We start from the raw sequence: 21,414 nt of genomic DNA on the forward strand, positions 1-21,414 counted from the left end.
CGCGATAGATAATTTTTTGCAGGTGTATAAATCGACAAGTTTCTGAAAAGAAGTCAGCGAGGCGTCCCCAAAAGCTCTTGGTGGTGCACCTACGACTAAGTTTGTAAAAGACCTTATTTCGGGTCAGTGGTATTTGTTGTAACCCAATAGCTCAGTAAGAAGTTCTTAAGTAATATACCCCTCTCCACAGCATAAGTAAAACATAGGACTTTTCTTCATTGTCACTTTATCGTTATTTGATTATATTGTGTGATGTTCTTCGAGCGAAAATTTGAACCCAGGGGATTATACATGTAGGTTTTTAAAGCCAATACCGCTCTATCCTGATGGTCCAATACTATTTTTTTTTAGTTTTAACTTAAACAATTTTTATTTTTAGTTCAACTATATAAGTCCTTTCCACAATACAAGGTCAAAATCATACATGTACAAAAAAATAAATAACATTGAAAAATATAAATATATAATGCATATATTCAGTAGAAATTTTGACAAGGCAAATTGAAATATATTGTTCTTAATTTAAATTTATATTTTAACATATAACTGGCAATTATATTAATAATTGTATAAATTTAAAAAAAAAATGAATAAGAAACCTGTGATTTTACAAGAAAAACAAAAGCAGATGGAATATCATGCAAATCGCTTTGTAGTTGCAATAAATTCTTGAACAACTTTAAATATTGCAATATTTAGTTCAACATATTGGTACCAAAAAATAAAAACAAATAAAAAGAATACAAGCGAAATTTTATAGAATTTTTATTTTTAAACATAGGTAACATTAATTTTTAAAAATATTTTTAAACTACATTAAAAATTTAAAACTACATAAAAAAATTAAACGAATTTGTGTGTATTAAATTATCAAACAGAAACAAAACAAATAATTTTTTTTTATAATATTATTATCCTATCATTAAAAACCGAGGATTGATAACTTCACTTTTTTAAAGTTTTTAGTTTGCCCTTTTTGAAATATTTAATATATATCAGAATTATCATAATTTTAAAACATTTTCTTTGGATTTATAAAATCGACATATTAAACATTAGAATTTTTCTGGTATATCATTAATAGTAAATATATGTTGTGGACAAATCAATAAGAAAGTTTGACAGATAACGGACAATTTCTCTAGATAGTTCCTGACAAAAATCAATGACCTTCAAGAAACCACTCAGAAAGACACAGAAGCGTGGCGCCCCAGTTCACCGCCTTGATTTAAATATTGCTAAACACAGTATCATTTTCTGGAAAATCTTTTTTTATTGCAATGAACTAAAGGGACCTAATTTTTATCCTGATTCTTATATTGTTAACAGTAGGTTAGCTTTATTGGATAGTTATTAAGTTGTGCGAAGGAAGGCGTGGATTTTCATGTAAATTTGGTCCATTTGAAGAAAAAAAAATTCTGCCTGAAATTGCTTTTGTTACGAAGGACAATGTTGTCGTCGATTTTCCAGCTCCCAGTGATCGTCTTATCACCATTAACGTTGATAGTGTCCAGATTTTCAAATATGCTTGTCAAAATACAGCATGGAAATACTACATTAATTGCTGTAGAATTGCAGTATTCGGTTTCCCTGTGTCAAAGAAGCAGATCCCATCTGTCGACCGTAGTTTTGGACACGGCCTTCTCCTAAGTGTTCTAACAAAGGGGGTAACGTGTTTGGTAAATAATTAATATGCACGCATTTTAATTTCTTTTAATTTAGATAAACGAATGGTTATGAAATATTTTGGTTTTATATGATTCTGAATATTTTCTTCTTAAGTGTTGCCTAACAATACAATGGGTCCACCTGATTTGGAACTTTATAAATGAACCAAGAAGTTCATATATTTTGTAAATATAACCAAATTTACATCATTAAAATATAAATAAAAAATAAAAAATAATTCACTTTTCCTAACAATTAAATTTTAAAAAAATCATATTCAATGTTTTTAAAGTTTTCAAATACATGTAGTCTTAAATTAAAATTATAACATTTGGATCACACTGTTTGAAATTCTGACAATTTAACAAAAAATCAAAATCACACATTTTATAGGTTTTATATCATATTTTTCTCAAATAATATTATTCATAATTATCTCTGGAAAATTGTTATTTTTCGCAGTTTTTCTTTTAAAAGTTTTTTCTTTCAAAATGGGCGGTTGCGCTTAGACTTACATTTTTCAGACGCGGGATTTCGGTGCAAAGAAATAAAGAAAAAATTAAATTGTCGTAAAAGTTTTTAGTTTTGATCTGAACGACCTTAATTACGCTGTAAATGGGTAAAAGTTACAGGATTACATATGTTAAATTAATTCCACGACAATGTTGTGTAGTGTTGGACATTATCACACAGGCTCAGGGAAAAGATTCTACCGATAGATAAACAAAAGAATACAGGAGATCAAAATAGGATAAATATCATGTTAAAAAATCTAGAATTAAAAAGATATATACTTTGATTCCGACTTTAATAAATTCATAAATTAATTATTACTGTAATTGTGCTCCTTCTTAATGTTTACTTGATCAGCTGGGCGGTTTGTTTGATTGGATTTGTAATAAAGTCCTAAAGGTACAGCGCAACATGACCGGGGCAAAATAAAAGGAACAACTCTCATAAAATGATAATTCAAACCCTTTCATAATTTTTATTACTGCTTTTCTATAAAGATATGACTTTTGGATAGAATTAAATTTGGTAAATTGGAGTCTTTGACTATTTAATAAAATTGAAGTTTTATAGAGTATAGACAATCCATTTGGTTAGTGGAAGGCTGCAATAACCCGTGTCAAACACCATTACACGTTTTCTACACCAGTTTTTGAAAGATTATAACCTCGTATGCCTTGTTTTCATGTGATTTATTTCTTATTTTTGACATTTTTTCAAAAAAAATTCGTTTTTCCTTGTGATAAATCACGATTTTTTATAATGTAGTGCTCTTTGTTGTCTAGTTAGGCCCCTCGTGACCAGTAGTCATCGACAGTGTGTTTGATGAAAAATCTCATAAACTTGTCATGTTATGCCCCTACAAGTTCAGATTTTGTTTTCCCCTAAAACCAAGATGTTCATAATTTGATTGGGATTACGACGTATTTTGTTCTTGTCTTGGACGTACATCTTACGACTGGATGCTTCAATCGCGCGGGGTCTGCTGGGATTGATGGCTGGTCTGATAAAAAAAATCTTCTGAGGAAAATCGGGGATTGTTGATACATTTATCGTAAAAAATGAAACATCATCTTGTATTATGTACAATTGGATTGTAGTTTGAGGCTTGTAATTGATTCCAGAGTCCTGATCGGAAGTCCTCGGGCATTGATGGTCCATCAGAGCGCGTGCATGGCGACAGGGGGTAGATCTAATGAAAACATGCGGGAAACATCCGACTGGACATTCTCAACATGTGACAATTTATCAGCATGGCATCGCTTCTCCCAAAAACTTATACTAGCTCTAACACAATGACATATTTTGTGCTAAAGGCTTCTAAAGTGCTCTTGAATTGCTTCTGCATCTCTTTAGTAAATCGTTTACAGACATCTTATTTAAAGCTGTCAAATTCAGAGCGGTCTATCATATGTTTTACATTGTTATACCAATATCTGGTGCAATCTTTTACATTTTATTTCTGATGAATGAGCTTTTTTATCTAAAACTTTGTTTGATATTCAGAAATGACAAATGTTATAAGATAGGAGAACATGTCAGGATTTATTTAGTTTTAATTTTTAAATCTATTTGAACATTTCAACTGATAAAAGAACATTTCCTGCAGCAACAGAATGAAAAATGTTATCATGGTTTTAATTTTTTTCAGAAACAAAATTAGACAATATTTCAATGCAAAGATTGCATTATTTTTACAGTAAAAAATGCTTCCACGGTGTTTCGACTTCTGGGTTCCATAATTCAAGTTCCAAATAACAGGAAGGCTGTCTGTGGGGTTGAGAAATAAACACAATAGGTTATGAAAAGTAAATTAGGATAAAATAAATGAATCTCAGCTATAGCCGACGAATGTTTCAAATTTTAAAAAATTGATTTAATTTCTTCGAACTTATGAATAAAAAAACGTGATCATTTTATTTTCACCCCCTTACATGTTTGATGAATTTAACAATCATTTAATTTACTCTTTTCTTTTCATCTTTGTTCTCTAATTTGCACCGGGTGTACCAAGAAAACAGAAGTTACACGAAGAAATACTGAAATATTGTTTTTCATTAGAGCCGCTAGTTTACAATTAGCTAAGACATTGGGAAGATGACAATAGTTAATTTATACGATTGTTTGTCGGAGATCCCACTGTTTCAGTCGCCATGGAAATTTCCTAATCTGAGAGAATGGCATTTTTTAGCTTCCAATGGTCATGTGCGTGTGCAGGTCTCAACGCTTTCCTCGGCGGAGGATAAGTTTTTCACAGTTATAAATAATTTCTTTCACAATATGTAAGAACTATTCTACGAACAAATGAACCAGATGGCACCATTACATATGGTATTGTTTTAAAGTGTAGGTTCTTGGAATGACAAATTTCCAGCTATTACATAAATTGGTTGAACTCCAAGTGTGAAAGAAAGATTTACAAGTTTCGGCAATTACCAATAGACTGTTCGTGGCACGGGGGCCGCTGGAATTGTTCCTGAGCTTCCCCAGCTCTCTACTAAAAGCGGAATGCCTGCGTCTAAAATACTGCAATGACACATTGAAGAAACCATGGCACCGATTGCCATCCGAAACAACATTTTTACTAATTATCCTGCAGACACCTAGCGTGCTCCTTGTTTACAAGTACCTGTTTTTTGAAAATAAACGCCATCTGGTTTGCCTCCAAATGATTGCCTGCGATCTATAAGCACGCAAATGACCATTTCGCTCACCGAAACTGTAGCAACTTCGACACGGAGAATGGTGGAATGCGATGAATTTATTTAGAAAATACACTACATAATTACGTCTTATTGTGTTTCAACAAATCTACAAAAAAGAGGCGAAAACAAGGAAAACTATCCAATTTTTTGTACCCACCAGAAAAATAAAAAATTAAAAAGAAAAAACAGACATAACAAATGAAGGAACCAAAATTTAAAAACCAAACCAAACCAAATTACCACTCAGAATTGCATTGATACTTGTTCCACCTTAACAACACAGAATATTTTGGTAATAGCATCAGTATAATACTAGCACGAGGAAGACAAATACATGTATATGCAAATCAAGTATTTAAACAATATATCTGGTGTAAGTTTTTTCCTTAATTATTGTTTTTTAAAAAGGAATTTCACCTCCTCTCATATCTCCCTGACCCTTAGATTAGGGGGGACCCTGGCGATGTCTCGTACATGTCACACCAAATACAAACCAGCGTCGCCATTTCTCGACATGGCCATCTAACAAACCGAATAACATTCATCTAGCGCTAAAAAATACACAATTTTGATTTATGAAATCTTATTCCTCTGACAATATCATATCTCTGGATGTTGAACCTGTGTTTGAAGATTAATCAGTTGGGTCGGAGTTCTCAAGTTCATTCGACATGAATGCAATGTCTCTTGCTTCCGTGCGTTTGCGCAACCCTCACTGCAAAACAGACCTACATGTATAGATAAATCATGATCCTTTTCGAAGTTGCATCCGCGATGGAATTTATAGTTTATAAGAAAGCCACTTATTGTGTTTGGGAGTATGGATGGGGGATGTATATGATTTAGGTAGCTTGTCATCAGAAGCTGACGCTTCATATTTAATTCTAATTTACTTTTACTTAAAAACTTTGAGAACAAAAATACTTCTTGAAGTTTATGCAACACTCTCTAGAACCTTTATGGCTTGACAGATCATAACTTAGTAAATTCGCCAAATCGGAGTTGATTGCAAGTACAGATATATCATTTTAATTGATTTTCCAGTAAACATAAGATAGCAATAAGGATCTTCTTAATTTTGTACTTTATGGTCAGATTTATATCACATAGTGAAATCAATTATAGTAACAGCCAGCGGCCCGGACATGTCAACAGGTACACACTGGAGATAGAGAACACAGATTTTAAAATCAGATAATCAATAGCTCATGTCCAGGTAGTCATTTTTTTATGATTGCTTCCAGATATATAAAGATGTCCAGAAAAACAAACTAAGTGCCTGATAAATGATTACTTTTAACAAAATTGATGACGCAACAGCAATTAGTGAAAAATGCAGCACCTGTATGGTAAAAACTGTAGGTTTTATCACGCCCTAGTTGGTCCTGATAAATGTCCCTGCCAAAGCCAGGCCCCCGGATAAACTGATCCTTTTTGAAATCTGTTTAAAAGTTTTCAACATCACAGAGAGGGTTACTTATTCTCAGTTCTCCCCTTTGGTGAGATGAATAGTATTGTCAATTTTATCAGGTGTGCACCTTAGCTGAATCCCTTTACAAGCATCTAGATATTACATAGAGGTGTTACTTCAATTTGAAAACACGATTCGTTCTTTTACAAAAGTTAATTTATCTCATATAATTTCTGTATAGGTGACCTTGTATTAAAATTTTGTCCAAAATATTTACTTTATGCAAATCAGTCTTCGATCCTTAAAATTCCGTCACCAGCAAGATTAAGGCAATGTAGTGTTTCTAGATAAAGTCAAATTGGAACATCGATTGATGGTTTTGACACTTGTCACTTCATTTGTGTTCTATTACGATGTTGCATCAGGAACCATAACCGTGTGGGTACTATTATGCTCAGTTATGCGGTATCTTTATCCTGGCTATTTCTTGACTGCTTGTTACAAAACTTCGATCCATCAACTTTGGAGCTGTTTGATTGGGCCAGTGTTCATGTCGTTTATGTAAAGTTGAGAGTTTTATTTTTATGTGAGGGTGTACAGAACTAAGCATGAGACTAGTCTGGCGCCACAAAGTCATTCTTTTTCTGTTTTTTTAACGCAATGGCTCGCTCTTACAGAGATGTCAAAAAAGTTTGCACAGGGCATATTGACATCAAAATCCACAACGGTCTGCCTGGTCATAATGTTCAAACACTACGCTTCAAAATCAAAACCATATTGAATCTTGCGGGGCCATGTCGATTGAGTTTCATTTTTATATTCTAGACATTTTCCAGACATAAGAGTGTCGCGGTGTAGGCTAGCGCCAATTTAAAAACATTAGAATTAATTTGTTTCGTTATATTCACACGTTGGAACTATCGTGTGAAATTCTAGCAAATTTATCAACAAACACTAAGACCATAATAATCGGAGACGATTATATGTTTTACGTAAGGTTTAGCTCTCACAGGAAGCCAGCTTATAGAGGCAACTGCTTCTGTGACGACCACCATGTGCTCTTTGATTCCTTTCTCTGGCAAATTCATTTTTTAATTTCTAACAATTTAAATTTCGTGGGAATTTTCAAAGAAAAAATTCTCAATGGTATATGAGTTCAGGGAATTGAGTTCTTTGTTTTTCAAACTAAGCAAAACCAATTTTCATTCAATCGATGAAAAGGCAGCGAATTCAAATAATATTCGCATCTTGTTTCTGGAAAGATTTGCTCCTCATAACGATCACAACCAATGAACATAAAGTCAAAAGATTATCATACAAAACACACAGAGATACTCCCATTATACCCGTGTCATCAGTATTTAGTAGTGCTGCACTGAAATAAATTACTGAGTATTGTTTTGCTAATGTGCAATTCTTAATCCCCAAACAACAATAAGTGTGACAGACGGGCGTGACCAGGGGCAGATAACCTTCCCCGGAAATAGTTTGAATTCATGTCACTCCGCGTCAAATAATTTCTGTTCGATGATTAGTTAATGTAAATCTCTCGCTATGACAGCCAGCTCGTGGCTAGTAACATCATTTCTGACACTTATTTGTAAATGCACAACTGTTGATGAGTTACTCAAGAAAATAAATGCTCACATAATAATTAGTAGTAAACAGGAGAAATATCGCTGATCCCAGACTCCGGGCGCCAATTCTGTCAACTGTCGTCTGCAAAAATCTTGAAAAGGACCATCCTTCCTTGACCACAGAAGTTAAAATTATCTTAAACAGTCAAAACTCAAATGTATTAAACTTATATGTCTAAAAATTGATAAATCATGTTAAAGTTATGAATATTCATTTGAAAAGAAAATGTGCTTTTCACTTTAAATAACGAATTGAGACATTTCTTTTATTTTAATCAATGGGCCTTATTTTCTAATAGTTCGGGGGATCAAATGATCATATTTTTGTTGATGTAATAAATCACAAATAAGATAGATATACATATATATCTCAATAGTTTCCAGCTTATTTTTTTTTTTGGATAATTTTATACAATGAAAATGAAATGCGCCATGACAAGGACCAGGGTTCGATGCTCCTTTCAGGAAGGATATTGCATATACATGTATGTGTACAGGATTGCCTTTTATTTTGTATATATTGATATAATAGATCAAAGTTTTGCAATTGTTTTGTTTTGTCTTTCTTTTGATCACCTTTAATTCAAAACTTTTTTTAAGTTAGGGTGATTTTAAATATTCAATTAGCGAAAAAAAAAAACAGTGTCTTACAATGCGAGTTCCCGATTTATTTTAAACCCAATAAAGATACAAATTATTTGATGATATACATTTAAGTGGCCCCATATAATCACGTCACATAGCGCGTGACATTGTTAATGTACGGGAACGGACGGACATACATCATTTGACCCCTGAGCAGCTGAAGTTGACACCTGATGTGAGATGTCCAGTGCTGGTCATTATATATTTATTGATGTTGTTTAGTCCGGCTAATGTTTGTATCATTCTGGCCCCAGACCAGCAAGTAAATCACGGGAAGCTGTCAATCAATTCATACTGGTACTGAGTACTTTGATTTACCAGTATGGTGTCATAGGATACCAAAAAATCAAGAGAAAAAGTGAATATTTTATCATGATGTCTTGGTTTTGTCGTTATTAGTTGAAATTTGCTATTTTGTAATATAAGAGTAAAGAACTATATGCGGTATATTGCATATATTTGCCCCCACAAAAGTCAAATTTTGAAAACTTCCTGAAATGTGCTGAATTCAATAAATTGTATGAGAAATATAAATTAACAGAAAATATTATAGTGTCAAAGCAGTGTATTCACAATTTTTGTTTTTATGACGTCACAAACTAGTCCAATTTTATATCCTTTTTCAGAAAGAGGACAAAATGGACAAAATTTCAACAATTTTAGCTTTAAAATTTATAGAGCGCAAGTTTGTTCAGGAACAATATTGACATATTTCATTGATATTATCATTCTACACATTATATCAAAATATTGATCCTAAACACACATGCGCTCGGTGACTTTTACTCAAAATATCGACAAAATATGTACATTTTTCTGTAAAATTAATAAAAACCTGAAATTTACGTCACGTTTGTGACGTCATTACGTACATATGGCGTCATTACTTATGAAAATATTCAGTGCTTTGAAGTCAGCATATACTCCCCTGTTTAAGAACTTAATTAAATATATCTTCACCAAAGTTTGATTTTGGGGGCAAATATTGGTTATTACCAAATAAAGTTCTTTGTATTTGTCTTGAGGACAAAATTAATCTTTTTCACACTGAATTTCAATATTTATATAAAGGTCAGGATTTTGGGAGAAAAACAAAACAAAACCGTATTTGTAGATAAATTTGTGTTATACACAAATTTTTGAGCAATCAAATTTTGTGCACAAAATTATATTCTGGTTCTTAAAAGCAATAGTCACTGTCTGATAGATTCATTTCCTTTATTGTAAGAAATATGTAAACAATTTCTGCTTTAGATCTGTTTCACAACATTGTCTTTTCAATTATTCACAAAAATAAAACAAATAGCCATTTTAAAGGAATTTTTACAACAAATCTTACTTAATTTTTTTTTTATTCACTATATCAATGACAAAAAAATGGATATTTAATGAATTACTGTTTAATCGTAATACGTTGAAAAAAATCACAAGATTTGACTCCAGCAAATTATATTGTTATCGCTCAGTTCAGACACTAATAATAAAATATATTCCATTAAAGCTATTGGAACTTATGTTCCAACCATTTGTATAAAATTGTTCCAATAAAATATGTTCAAACCAATTGCAAGGATAAAGCTACTTGCAGAATTATCATAAATGCATAATGAGTCTTTAGAAATTTATGCTACTCTTTTACAAATAACGCAAGTGTTGAGTAATGGTTGAAGATAAAAATATTTAAATATATATATATATATTCCGTTTAATTACGATTGATAGATTATGTTTTTGTTTTTGTTGTCTGGTTTGCTTCATAAACAGTCTACAAATGACCACTAAATAGAACATGTGACCCCAGGCCACGTGATCGGCTATCAATTTGTTATCACATTAATTTCTATTGTCTGCGCAAGCGCCAGATCATTACAAGCACATTTAACGACTTTATCATTGATCTTACAAGAAACCCTGACCATTGATATTCTATTTGGCGTTTTATTATTGATTTTTCACAGATCGTTCAATCATTGCTCTATCGGAATCCTTTGTTTTTCCTGGGGTACTGCATTTTATGTTAAATCTGTCAAAATGTTGGGCTTAAAACATACGTCATGTGGTACTTATGAGAAGTAATGTTACGTCATACAAGAAAAGTTGTAAACGATTAATATCAATTATTATTTTACAACCATATGTATTTGTAGTTCCGCAAAGCAAGTAATAAATTTATAAAGTGTTGTATTTTTGGTGGAAGAATATATAACCCTTTCACAAAATGTAATCTTTAATTTTCAATAACTTTTCACTGTATCATTTAATTCAACATTTCATTTCATTCAAAGACATGGCAAAATACCGTACAATTGTGTAATAATTTCCGTAGATGTATTCTTTACATACTGAAGAATAAATTTTCAAAGTTACCACAAAACTGTTATACAGACTAAACGCATCTCTTAAATCTGCATTACGTTGGGTTGAGAAAAAAAAAATCAATTTTAATTTTATTCTTCAATTTTGTTGATAAATAGTAAAATTATCATAAAAATCGTAAAAATTAATGTTGATATGTTATTTGTTATCTGTATTTGACAACAATGGCTGTGATCCAACAGGAGATGCCTGGCTAATCGCCGGTACACCGATACAGCTATCACTCGCTGGGTGTCCAGCGCAGTTAGGCGTTATCTTGGCATCGCCTCCCATTCACATCTTTTCACTTCCACGTGAGACTTCCATTTAATTGGGCGACAAACTAACAGGACAGACTACCTGAACTGACCACAAGTGATGACCAAACCAGACTCTCGTCACCATACTAAGCCCTATCCGGTACACATCTCGGACTTTACGACTCCCCCTTGTCCCAATCATTTCACATCAACACTCGGCTGTCTCCAGCCAGGTTTCCCACCAAGCCCAGGGAGCGGTCAGTATCGGCGGGGAATTTAATGAGGAACATGCTCCGTGGCTAGAATCGCGCACCGGTTGCCAGATTTAGAAGTTTTGGGAAAAGGCACACCTTAATATCCGAATTAGTCGTTATCTAAGCTGGCGTCGGATAAAGACCCCCACTTAACTTGTTCCTCGAATAAATCTGGAAACAATCAGTCTATTTAGAGATATATTGAAATTACAGACGGAAAATTTGTAACATTTAGGAATGATAGTCATATTTCTTTTTTTTTCAAAAATATATGATAGACATTGAATTCACAGATGTTATATCATTTATAGAAATTATAATTGCGTATTGATGACTACCGCACCTGTGTTGTCAAGCTTTGGGGTCTCCTTCGATTTCAGTTTATTTTTGGAGTACCTATACAATACTTCATAAAAAGTCTCTTCAGAGAGGATTGATTTTGTTTTCTAATAACTTGTCTATATTTTGATTATAACAATATAAATCCAATGATCTCTTGAAATAAAAGCAGATGGACTTCTCTCAAGTGAACATTCTAAATATTCCATTTTCAAATGTAAATTTTGAATATATATTTTACATGAAATAACTGCCTCGAATTTTATCTCGAAGTTATAAATAAAGAGAAAATGATGCAAAATATGAAGTCATTAAAGAGATCATAAGTTAAGTGTTTGTAATTTATCGATACTGCTGATATTTTCTCCCTTTCACTGCACACTAGCAGGTGCTAGAAGGGATAAAACTGCAGGGTGGGAGGGGAGCAATTCAGTACTTGTCAGTAGTTCTCAGTAGGTCCAGTTCTCGACCCTTCCGGTAGAAACATGTTTATGATAAAATTGGCATTTTTAATACTTCCTCTATCTAGTTTAACTAAAGTCGATGTTATCGATGTGGCGATTGGTGTAATTAGGGGGCTAGTTTATAACCCATCTACCGTGGGATTTTAATGTACCTTCATCAGATAAATTCCTCACTCAAACAGCTTCTACTGTCTATAGGTAAATACCAAATTATTATTTTATTATGGGCGATATACCAGACATTCCTTGTACCTACTATGATAAAAGGCTTGAGATTTTTGAAGAATCTCGTCGTCAAACTTGAGGCGTGATTGGTAGCGAAACTGTCGCCATTTGTATCAAAGTTACAACAGTGTTACCTAATCTCCAAACCGGTCTTGGCACCACATCCGGGCCATGTACGTATTTATTTAGATTTCACCTCAAGATACCCGTCGAAATTCTTCCATTTAGTATTAATTTATCTACTTGCTAAGTAAAAATTGTTGGGTATAATAAATAATTTCAAAGCAATATAAAAGCTTTCCAATGACTTGCAATATTTTCCCGTACACGTCAATCTGGCAGCATATGACAGGCATGGACCTACATTAAAGCTTGCTCAAGAATTGAAGAGGCAAAAATGAAGAAAATGTTATTTCAGTATTACATGTACATATGTATTTGAAAATGCTTATTTGCTGATCGATTTCTGCACGAATTTATCTGACCATCACAACACGGGGTTCCATGCAGCGCTGATTCCACACATCTTCCTAGCGCCACATCGGGATCTGTTTATCAGACCAGTAGGTCCCTATGCATGTGGACAATATCCCCTAATCCGAACTGACGATCGTCAAAAGATCAGCATTCTTCTGAGCGTATTGTGCCGCCGAGGCTTGTGGTTCGGCCATAAATGACCAACAGAATCGTTCAAATAGCCACTGCATGCATTGGCTGTGACAGCAGGACTTGTTTGTCTTGCAGTTACCTCGCGCCGCGGCTTGAAGAAAGACACAATTTGCCGTCTAATTGGTAATTACAATCTTTGATCATTACACTCCAAAAGAAAGATATTGTACAGATACGATGTATCCGTGCTGTAACTGGCGACGAGGTAGGGACTATCGCGCGTTTCATCAGCGCCGGAACATCTCGATCCGCTGTACCTGTTCTGATTGTTACGTCATGGCTGCTGTTGCTGGCCTTATGTCGTCCTTCATGCTTCCGGTTATCTTATGGCGGCGTCGCTTAAGATTTATCAGGCTATTTATATTAATGAAATACATCAGATTAATCACTTCTTAGTAAATTTATAATTAAAAATGTTTGCACATTCTGAATCTGATATGTGGAATAGAAATAGCATCTTTGACTATCCAAGATGAAATCTAAAAGGAATCTTGTGATTATTGAAGATGTGAGTACATGTACTTGCTTTGCTTTACACTTATAAAACGTTAAAATATTTTTTGTCGTAGAGTTAAATATGATATAGACTCTCAACTACTGATTATAAAAATCCAAGACATGCACATGCTGGGTAATAATTCTTTGACATTTCTTATAAAAGAACATGATAATAATTAGGAATCATGAAAGCTTACATTTCTCAAGTAGACGTTTTCTCGCCAATTATTGTTCATAATTCATCACCATCAAAAGTGTATATGTATATAGGTTAAAACTTCAAATATGGTCGTGATTATGTTGGCGACTTTCAATGAAAAAATACTGAAAAACCGACAAGAAAAAAGCGACAGTCAAAGCGACAGACACTACAATGACATATAACATGAAAATATGACGAATTGTCATCCCAACATTAACTCATCAAAGAAAAAACCTTATATGGAGGAAAATGTACGAGGAAAAGCATTCCAATGTTTGATGACACGGCCTGTAACCTCGTCACACCTCTTGTCCAGAATCACGTGTCATTTGATGGGGACACCGAGGTTGAACTGCGTTGCCAAGGGAGGGAATGCACGAGGATTTTACAATTTTGAACCAGGATGAACAAAAACAACTCATGTCACCTTCTCTGGCCTATTAGACGAGATGTGGTCGCCAAAGGTAAAATACAACTTGTTACGAATACACTTTACTTTCTAAATAAATGGGCGACCTGTTTGATTTACAGCCCTTTGAAGAATTCTTCTGACGAGGGAGGCAAGTAAAGTCCCCGACACATGGCGACCAACCACACACCACGAGGGTATATCAAAATGATATTTTTTTTCTAGATAGAAGGAGATAATAAATAATTATACATTTTAGGAGAATTTTTCTGTGACATTTGGGCTGCCTCTTTTAGATTATTCGGCGTCGATGGATAAAGTGTTTTGGAGGTTTTGTTATGTAATGGGAGGCATCCTGACGCCCTCGCCCTAAGTACTTAGGACAACCTCCGCGTGACGCGAGAATTACAAGTACACCCGTCATGTCCAATATAGCCACCAGAAGACCCCCATCCTTTTCTGTTTTACACAAATCGCTTTACCTCCAGACAAATCTGAAACACAAGACGCGACAAAACAATCATACAACTATTCAATGCGCAGTCCTTTGGTAGATAATATGAAGATTTACCCCTTCTTTACATAAAGCAGATCTTTGTAACTTTATTCTACTATTAATTTTTTCGAATATGAATATTTTTTGCAATAACAGCCATTTTTTGCTTCATTATTCTCAGTTTTATATTCAGAAATTTTAGTATATTGTCCATGTTCTTCAACAAAAATATTTTCTATTATTGAATTTCGTTACACATCACAAGGACACGAACTTTCTTTTGCTTATTTTTAAGTTTTTTGCTTTTTTCATTTTCTCTTTTATATTACAAATACTGTATGTCATACTGCAGTCTTAGAAATGTACATGAATTTGTACATTGTTTTTGTTATGGTAAAAATAATGAAATGTTTTAAATAAACTATATCATATTTCTTAATCCCCCGAAATTTCCCCCCTCGTTTACAGGGTTTGCCAGTCTTCGGTCTGTGGAACTCCTCTGGACTGACTGGGTATTGGACAGCTTCGCTGGTTCCTCTAATCCAGGGTGGCAGGAATCGGCGACAGAAAAACCTTTGTTGGAATGTACATGTCAAATTATAATCTATTCATAACATCTTCAAAGGAAACCCTCACCAAACTTCAAACAGCTCGCTTTGGTCCCTGGCGACAAATTTTAAAACAGAGAATCGCTACATGAATATTATTTAAACTCTTAAGACTCCGATCGCACATTAATCATTAAAGTCAATTAATCAACGATATTTAAAATCGTTTGAGACACAATCTTCTTATATTATGGCGGGAAACTTATCTCTTAATTCTCTTGAAGGGTCTGAAATAACAGCTTTAATTACAGGTTTGGATATCACAATTTTTCTCAATTTTACACGACTAAATCCAAGTACTATTAAATGTTAAAGAAGATATTTATTTGATAATTTCAGATTCGGTCGCTGAGTGCAGGCGAATTATGTTGTGCAAAACGCAAGATTAATACAGGAATTCCATTCTAACTTCGTTTCTGCAAAATCATTATTTCTAATCTGTGTAATCAATGAATGCTTATGATTTCAAAACCGATGTACCTTACTGCATGAAATTGTGTAAAGTCAGGGATATTTAACACATTGTAACTGAAGGTTTCTAAATATTCTCTGAATTTAATTATTATAATATTATAACGCGATACTTTTTAAAACTTTAAATCTCAGTTGCTCTCCAATTGAAAATGTGTACAGATTAAATTTGTATTTAAAAAAAAAAGACTTGTACATGTCATGTATATAATTCAGACGCATGGTTGGAAACATATTTTTTAATCTGATATTTTTGTAGTTATTCGATTATTTGAATAAATACATTATTATTTTCTAAGTTGCAAGTTATAAATGGAATCCTTACAGTTTCCGATATATTAATTCTAGAAAAAAAATATTAAAAAAAAAAAGATTATAAATGTAAAAGCATTCAAGGCACCAGCTTTTTCACTACTTTTTTTTTATATATGATATTAGAATATCTTTTGTGGTAAGACCCAAGCATACCATTAAACAATACTTTTATTTTACAATATCTGTAAAAAGTATCATTTCAATCCCTGGTTGCTTTTTATGGATTTTTTGATATACATTTTTTGGAACAAAAGATAATAAATGAATTTTGGCCAAACTGATTCTAATCGGCAACGGTAAACAAAAATACTGAATAATATTTGATATTCAATAGCTAAATACGTCTATCTTTTTTTAGATAATTATGTAATCTACTAACATTTATTTTGCCTTGTGGAAACCAATCTGGTGCAAAGTAAATTCATTTCTGATCTTGAAATACTGTAGAAGTACTTTTTTCCGCGTGGTATTAATTAACGCTATGTACGCGGTCACAAATTTTCCGCGGAAATTTGTCCACGCGTTCTTAATATAAATGTAAGGCATATAGTGGCAGTCTAGGAAATCCGCGTAATTTTCTACACGCGGATTAAACAGAAATTGAGATTTCGCGGAATTAAGACCCCGTGGAAAAAAGTACTTCTGCAGTAGTTGAATTAGATACGAATGTGTACAGATGTGATGAAACATTAACTTGTTATTTTTCATATTAAATGTAGTATGTTTCTAATTTTAATGTTACTTTTAGTAACACTATAGTCATATCCTTTGTAAGATTTCAGATCAATGTCATAGGCGCAGTTGGCCCTTGATTTTTCTATCAAATTCAATGCTCAAAATCCCTAAAGAAAATGAAATATAAACCCCGTTATATTTTTTGGCTACAATTATGCTCCTTTGTTTTTAATACAGCAACAAAGGTTATGATATCTATTTTTAAAAAAAACACTGTTATTTAAATCCGTAAATGAATTTATTTCAAATAAAGAAAAGGATAAGTATCAATAAACATATTGTACAAAATGGATACTAGATACTTATGATTCCATAACACTGTCAAAACTAATGAACATAAGACTTTCGTTTCTGGATGTTTTGCACCAAATCATGTCTTTAAGAATAATTTTATAGTTTTCATGCAAAAATTTTCTTAAATACAAATAAAAACAGTTCTTTTCGCATAAAACCCAACACTAAACCATAAAATGTCATTGCATCAATTAGAATTAAAGTCGTCTAAGAAAACTGATGTTGATAAATGTTTATGAGTTGTCGGCAAAACTGGCAGTCTGATCATAAAGTGTATCGGTCTGATGAATTAAATACATCAAGATTGGGAGAAAACACAGCGTATCCCCAGCTAACGAAGCTTCTCCGTGAACAGAGGAGGGAGGAACAAGAAAAAGGGGAAATGTTTAATGTCGCAAAATTCGGCGTGGTTTTCGTCATCGCACCAAGTCATCATTTACCTTAAACTCGGCGTCTGAGGAATTCTACATAATGTGTAATTTAGTTCATTTTAGTGATATAGTCTCGTTAGACGTCAATCAAGGTCGATTTCCACTCCGAAGGGTGTTAAATTCTTTGCAGATGGCGCCATCTTCAACCAAAGCCTCGCTTTCATGTAAAGACCTGATTTGCTTACCCATGGACAGAATGAATAAAGGTTTTTCGGGGTGTCCATCTTTCAATGTGCAGTGCTATGAAATCAGAATGTCACTTTATAAACTATTATGGCAACAGATTTTGATAAAGACCCCCAAGCCTTTCTGATCGATCAAGCAACCATTAGAAATGCCAATAAGTATTTCTTTCCGCCACACTTTGATATGTCTTGCTTAACTATCTCGTCGATTTCACATTTGTTATCGTTTAGCTTGAGATTTGGAGCGAGATTTGACGGGTAGTTATTTACCCGCATGTGCCTGTCGTGGAAATGTTCCCTTGGCTGGCATCTGTGTCTGGTAAAAAACAAATACTACTGCAGAACAGTCAATACTGGTTTACACCTTAATGAGTATTGCCGTTCTAGTAATCACCTGGGGTTTCAAAATATAAATTGCAAAATGAGATCTTAATAAAACAAAACAATATCATGACAGAAAACTTGATTCCCATATGAAGAAACTTTATCTTTCTTCCACCCTAATTTGCAATAAAATTTGTCGAAATTTTAGCTTTAGATTCATTAATTCCACATGTTTGGACGAAAAGTTAGAAAGAAAATATTCAACAGGCTTTATTGAGATATTTTGAATAAGAAAACAATTTGCAACAATATTTGAAAACCAAGAAATATCTCTTTCTCTCACAAGACGATGATTTATATTTACAGCTAATATTAAATAAGTTACAATGACAAATCTTTATTTCTCTTTATCAGCAAGGTAGACCATGTCTCTGTCAATCTTCGGAACGGGCTGATAAGGGTTCCTCGGTGTATTTGATTGGTCCATTTTGTTTTTTTAGTAGATAGGCGTAGATGTGCGTGTTTTTCTCATTTGTACTGAAATCAAGAGTCCAAATGCCTACCGATTTAATTTCTTTAATTTTGATAACAAATGTATTTTATCAACTTTGTTTAACTTCTGCTGATTGAATAACAGATGAAAGTGATTTCTCCATAGTTTTCTTTTTTTGTAATTTTATTTGAAGACCAAAAGTACCACCACGTGACATGGAATGGACATACGATTGGTCAAGCAACCTACAATCTTTGACCATGTACAGGTAGGATTATATCAAGTGCTAAATTTCGATTAAAAATATTGGTAATCGATTGATTGATTGATTGTTGCTGTTTTAGGCAGAATCGGCAATATTTCGTCAATTTTTCGAACGGAAAAAATGAAAGCATCAGATTTGAAATACATGTATTATTCGCCAGATTTTTTTCAATCAAAATCACTAAAATTTGGAACTTTATTCATGTTTATTTCCACTAAAGCAAATATAGTTTTTAATTGGAAAAAGGTTAAAATAAGCTTATTCAAATAAACCTCTGAAAAAACATATACAATTAATGCGTAACAGATATAAATAATAGAATAATTCATATATTAATTTAAGAAATTGAAATGCAAAATGTTATATTTAAGAGGGCTTTTTAGACTGACATTTTATTTTTAATTATCAAAGGTCTATAAAATAAATATAATTAAAAAGGATATATATTAAATAAAAAAAGGTCAGTACAATAATTTTTATCACTGGAATGTTATTTTTTACTACGTATTTTCAGCCGTCACATCAGTCATGATACACCTTTAACTTCTATCCATTTGTACCTACATGTCTCTTTGTCTATAAGTTGCTGAGCAATAGGAAACAATGTGTTTCGTTGCCTCTCGCTGTAAACCCTATACGTTTATTATAACCTATTGTGTTGTCTTTAGTTGTGTCCCATGATGCCTTGTTGTCAGTTGTTGCTGCGGAACTTGTTGTTGAGAATGCCCCGGATGTCTACCGCCTCAGTTCCTTGTCGCCCGTTTGTCTACAGCAGCAGACACCGGGTGATTCTTGGTAGCATACGTCGATATATAACCATCAGTTGTTCGTGTTTTTTCTGCACTGTATGCGAGATAGACTGTGTTAGACGTGTTAAGAAACTATCAAAGTTACCAATGTTATTATTCACTGTCGTCAGACAACCATAATTTTCAACTCGCTACCTATCACGCAAAGACCTCTATTGACGTTGCAGATTAAACGCAACAAATACTTAAAATAGTATCCAATTAATGGGATGAGATTGAGAATCACGTGATTAAGAATCACGTGACCGTAGGATTTTCTGTCTTTGATGCACCTTATCCACTGCACCCCACCTCTTCCCGTGCCCTTCTCGACATTAGCAACCCAATATATTTTTGAAAAACATTTATTGTGTACCAATATAGATTTGAGTATTAAAACCATGTGGTAATCTTTGCAAAAATGTACCTGATGTACGAAGATTAATATTTCTTTATTTAAAAAAAAGTAAAACGATAATTCTGAGCTTTGGATTGTAAATATCTTTCTAGTTGTTGGACTCATAAACTTTGATTACCCCCTCTCACGCTCGTGTGTTGTCGTGAGATCAGATGTGAAACATGGCGTATTGATATTGCTTCTTCAATTTAGAGACTTGGCTAGCTGGCGCAAGATAGTCGTTGTCTGAGAGAGGGGAAATTTCTAAGCTAATGGAATGTCTCTAGTGCATATTCAAAGACTATTTGAATGCAAAGTACTGTTAATTTTTCAGTGAAACGTTTATGGAATGATCGTCCATTTGCATGACATATTACCATTGTTTTCCGAAAAATAATGCAAGTCTCACTACTTGGTTTAAAGATGGCGTTGGCGCAGTGTTTATAGGCGTAAATTGCTTTTGCCACTCTAGAACTCTCGCGAGATCCGTATCATGAGTTTTTGCTGATGGTGATCGCTATGATTTCTCACTACCGCGATATACAAATCCTCTATTACATTGGAAATGGCAATGAATATTATGCAAATCTGCAGACTTCGAAAATGCTAGTGGCTATGAGGTACCTTGGGGACATTAAAATCCCATAAGCTGTCCCAAACACTCTAACTTCAGCCTCCAAATCGGTCTTTTAATTATGCATGTTTTTCTCGTGTTACTTCACGAGAACTTGCTCGCACCTCCGGTTGCATTCGTCCATTTTCGAAAAAAAAAATTTCGGGTAAAGATAACTTCATATCTAGTTTTGCTGGGGCTATACCTTTGAAATGACAAGTTGTGTCTTCAGAAGTTTTATATTTTAAGTTCTTATGAAATTATTATGATTCAATAAATATTTATGCTGCATTTGCTCAATTGAAGGCGAAACAAGTTTAAAAGTGAGATCGCAGTCCCTTGTTCTACTCTGAATGACAAAATCAGTGAAGGACGTGCCTCTATTGTGAAACTGTCGTCCTGCCATTGTATTCGTCGCAACTACAAATCATTTATCAACCATATCTGCTTCTCGATACCTAACTTGCATACCACATTGTTTTTTCGACACATTTGGCACTTTCAAAGATTAGATAATACGTGTATTCTTGATTTGGCCTTTGTTTTAAGCTGTCAAAAAGACAATGTCCTTTCAAGATCACGCAGTTTTGTCCTCTTCAAGGTTTCATAGAAAGTAACTGTGGGTAGGCAATCCTGTTTTAGACAAAAGGAGTCACAATCTTGTTGGCACCTTTAAGAATGAGTTGGCAGAATTAATTTATTGACCGAATTGAAAAAGAATACCTGTAAATGATATCATTTGCTCGAC

Source organism: Saccostrea cucullata, unplaced genomic scaffold (assembly GCF_032062105.1).
Source record: "Saccostrea cucullata isolate Sc308-1 unplaced genomic scaffold, CSIRO_AGI_Scuc_v1 ctg5, whole genome shotgun sequence".
NCBI lineage: Eukaryota > Metazoa > Mollusca > Bivalvia > Ostreida > Ostreidae > Saccostrea > Saccostrea cuccullata.